The 4,126-nt window shown below is 56.6% G+C and overlaps 2 protein-coding genes across 2 annotated transcripts in view; both read right to left on the reverse strand.

Moving 5' to 3' along the window:
- The window catches only part of LOC108532079 (wiskott-Aldrich syndrome protein family member 2-like), a 36,317-nt gene extending 32,197 nt beyond the window's left edge, over window positions 1-4,120 (reverse strand). The window contains exon 1 of the mRNA XM_017875850.1: window positions 4,039-4,120. The gene's annotated coding sequence lies outside the window, so the exon portion shown is untranslated. The remainder of the gene's footprint in view (window positions 1-4,038) is intronic.
- The window catches only part of LOC108532039 (synaptopodin), a 40,521-nt gene that overhangs the window by 29,459 nt on the left and 6,936 nt on the right, over window positions 1-4,126 (reverse strand). The gene's annotated exons all lie outside the window — the stretch shown is intronic.

Genomic DNA, 4,126 nt, shown 5'->3' on the forward strand with positions numbered 1-4,126 from the left:
TTTTTTTTTTTTTTTTTTGAGACGGAGTCTCGCTCTGTTGCCCAGGCTGGAGTGCAGTGGTGCCATCTCTGCTCGCTGCAAACTCCGCCTCCCGGGTTTATGCCATTCTCCTGCCTCAGCCTCCCGAGTAGCTGGGACTACAGGCGCCCGTCACCTCGCCTGGCTAGTTTTTTGTATTTTTTAGTAGAGACGGGGTTTCACCGTGTTAGCCAGGATGGTCTCGATCTCCTGACCTCGTGATCCACCTGTCTCGGCCTCCCAAAGTGCTGGGATTACAGGCTTGAGCCACTGCGCCCGGCTAAAACATGACAATACTTAAGTGGTATCTCTCCCTTTTTTTTTTTTTTTTTAGCATTTATCAACATCTCATTTAATTTTCAGAACGACAGTATACAATAGGGTCTATTATTGTTTCTATTTTATAGACGAGGAAACAAAAGCCCAGAGAGGTTACATAACATAGTTAAGATCTCCCAGCTAACCAGGAAGGGAACCCAGAGGTCCAACCACAGAATCTGTGTATTAGCCACACACGAGGCATTCAGGAGTAGACTGAATTTTGTCCCACCCACAGCAACCCTAGGAGGCCTGACAGGGTAGGCTAGGGCAGGGTCTGCACAGTACTATACGACCCTGCCTCACTGAGTGGAAAAGCTGAAGCTAGGCTGGTGGAATTTCAGGCAGCAGCAGCCAGTTGGTAGATTTCATTCCAGACAGAAGGCTTGTGTAAGCCTTTGGAATTACAGGGCCTGGAGGCGGCTTCCATGTTGACTCCTCCTCTAGCCACACTGGGTAGCAATTGAGCCCCAATATCCAGGGACAGTTCACAAAAGACTCTGGCCACACACACACGCGCGTGCGTGCACGTGCATATACAAACACACACGCGTGCACGTGCACACACACAGAAACACAGACACACACACAGATACACACACACACACACACACGCCTAATTTAGAAGAGCCACTTTGCAGGCAGGTTCAGCCGCCCCTCTGACCAGATCTCAGGCGAAGCTCCTTTGGATCTGCAGTCTGAAGCCCCTGGGGATGCAACCAGCGCCTACCCTCCAGTCCCAGCCCATGGTCCCAGCCCCTAGCCCCAGACCGTGACCATCTTCTGGGAAACCATTCCTCCCAACCAAATTCTCCCCCACCCCTGCTGCCCCATTCTTCCAGACTCCAGTTGCAGATACACCTCCCCCAGGAAGCCTTGAGCATTGCTTCAAATAAGATTCAGGTCTCTGTTCCGAAGTCACCTCTGAGAGAGGACTTTCCTAACCACCAACCCACGGTAGCCCCCTAACTGCTCTCCATCTTAACAGCATGACTTATTTTTTTATGCCACTTTTGCCCATCTGAAATTATCCTGATGATTTATTTGCTCCCTTTTTTCTTTTCTATCTTCCCAATTAAAATGCAAGTGCCTTGGGGGCAGGGGCCTGTCTGTCTTATTCACTACCGCAACCCCAGTGTCTAAGTGCCCATCCCACCCCATTGCTAGCCAGGGACAGTGAGGCCCACAGAGAGAAAGGGATTTACCTAAGGTCACACAGTAAGTGAGTGGGTAGCAGAGGGTGGCCTAGCACTACAGCCCAGGGCACTTGGCCTGTCTCCACCCCTCCTCAGTTGACCCTTAGCGGACCTATCCCGCCACTGCCTCTTAACTACAATGGGGACCAGAGCCTGCAGGGCCTCACCAATGGCACCCCCCTGTACTTCCCCGGGCCCACGGTGCCCTGATCTGGGCAGCCCTGCCTGCTTCCCCTCAGTCCCTCCCTTCCTGGCACCAGTAGCTCTGATGAGCTCATGTCTGGAAGCCTGGGAGCTGCCCTGAAGGAAAAGGTGCCTCCCAGGCCAGGCCGGGGGCCTGGAGGTATGCTCAGCCTTGTGGGAGGGCAGCCCTGGCAGGTGGAAGGAGTGTGCTGACCCCTGCCCTGCCCACCTCCCAGAGCTGTGACGTGGGCTCAGGGAGACACATGTCAACCCTGGAAATAGGCTGTGACTAGGGGTGGAAAGAAGATGGAAGAAGGCTCCTCCCATGCTTCTCCTCTCTCTCCAGGTGCTCCATGGACACTCATGTCCCCAGTCACTTATCAAGGAAGTGCTCTTTCCCAAGGAGAGGGAGCTCTGTTGCCTTCTACCCACAGAATCATTCTGTGCAAACCTCTTCCCCTCCTTGGCCTCAGTCTCCCCAATTCTAAAATCCGAGACTGGATAAAATGCCGTGGAAGAACCTAGGGATGCACCAGGAACCAGATGCCTGAATGCCACAGGTTTGGTTTGGTTGGTTTTTTTCCTACCTTAAGGGATGGGGAGTAGATAAGGGCAAGAGCTGACTAGGGAGGAAAGAGTTAAAGTTCTCATTTAGCCATGTAAATGCTGGTTCCAACCACAGCTTAGTTTAGGTGTCAGTCGTGGGGTTGAGGGAAGCTGGCCCATGGCTTGCAAAGATGGGGCAGGCCTGGAAAGTGGGGGCTGCAAGCCAGAGTGGTAAACAACATTCCTGGGGGAAGTTTGAATATCAAGCTAGAGTGATCCTAGTCCATCCCCTTCGTACTGATGGAAAAACTGAGGATCAGAGAAGGGGAGGAAGGAACCAGCCCAAGATCTCCTAAGGAGACAGAGGAAGGGGATGCCCCACCTAGCAAACAGGGTTTTTCAACTGTTTGGAGGGGTTTTCAACTCCCTTAAGGGATCTCATCTGACTGCCTGAGACAATATGGCAAGTAGTGGGGGAGCACATCAGTTTCAGTTTGTGGCTGTGCCCCCCAACATAGAATGGGCCAGGCCTGGGCTTGGTGACAAGGCAGGCTGGCGCCAGCAAGGCTTCCAACCCCTTGCCCCAGAGTACCCTAGACCCCCATCAGCATCCAGTTTCCCTTCCACTTTCTAATGGACAGGGGGTAGGGCACCCTCTGACTAGCCCTACAGCTACCACCAGCACTGCTGTCCACAATGCGATTTCCCCCTCAGGGGCCACCCTGCCACCCCTCTCACTGGAGGCTAAGAGACCAAGGGTCTTGCTCCATGATCACATAACAAGTTGGTTTATTCCAGTGTCACCTGCCATTCAGGACAGGGTGGGGGATGGGGGATGGGGCACCTGCTGCTTCCCACTCAGCTCTTGTCCCTTCCAGACAACCTGGACCCCATGGATGGAGTTCCCTGGCCCCTTCCGGAATAAGCCCACAACTTGGGGTGATGTGGGGAGGAAAGGAGACCTTTTCCCAAGTCCTCAAAGAGGTGTTGCCAGGGCTCTGGACAGTGCCCCTGATTCCACAGCGCAGTGGTTAGAAAGGTGCCGGGCCCTCCACTCACTTCGCCTCTGGGGCCTCTCTCTCACCTTGGCAAGGAGGGCAATTGCAGAGGTGTTGTGAGGCAGGCACAGGGCAGTTTCCCCTCTCTCTGAAGGCGCTGAGGAAAGGCCTCGATTTCCCCAGGTAGGGCTCGGGAGGGGTGGTCCCCAGGATGTGACTGCTCTGGCATCCTGTGTGCCCCACCGCCAGAGCCAGACCCTAGAGCCCGGTCGCCCCGCCCGCAGTGAGGAGTGAGGAGGCCCAGCACTGGCCGTTCCCGCTGCCCCCACGGCGCCCATGTTGGTCAACCCTGGGCAGAGCCCAACCCGCCGTTGTCCTGGGTCAAGTCAGTCCTACATTTCCCAGAACGGGCTTGGGGACACAGACTCCGGGCTGTTGCCCACCTGTGAGCCTGGGGCTGCCTCGCCCTGATCCGCTTGCGGGGAGGGGCGCAAGGGCTGGAGCCCCCACGCAGCCCGGGAGGGTAGCTTCCCGGCGTTAGGGCGTCCTCCCCGTCCTTAGCTGCTCGAAAGCCTCGAGACCCCTCCAGCCCCCCACCTACAGATGGGGAAACTGAGGCCCAAAGTGTAGAAGCGACTTGGCCAAGGTCACCCCGCGTGCGAGGACTGGAGCCTAGATGTGCCACCTCCTCCTGGGCGGCGCCGGGAATAGCGCAGGTGGGAAGGGGCGAGGCTCGCGCGGTGCCCGCCACCCCCGCCAGGCCAGCGCCCCTCACTCACCTCCAGCCGCTGCGCACGGTCCCCGAGCTCCCGGGCGCCGCCGCCTCGGCACACCTGGCCGCGTCCGTCAGCGAGCCCCGCCCCAAGG

The sequence above is a fragment of the Rhinopithecus bieti genome, unplaced genomic scaffold (genome assembly GCF_001698545.2).
Source record: "Rhinopithecus bieti isolate Rb0 unplaced genomic scaffold, ASM169854v2 scaffold_7673, whole genome shotgun sequence".
Lineage (NCBI taxonomy): Eukaryota > Metazoa > Chordata > Mammalia > Primates > Cercopithecidae > Rhinopithecus > Rhinopithecus bieti.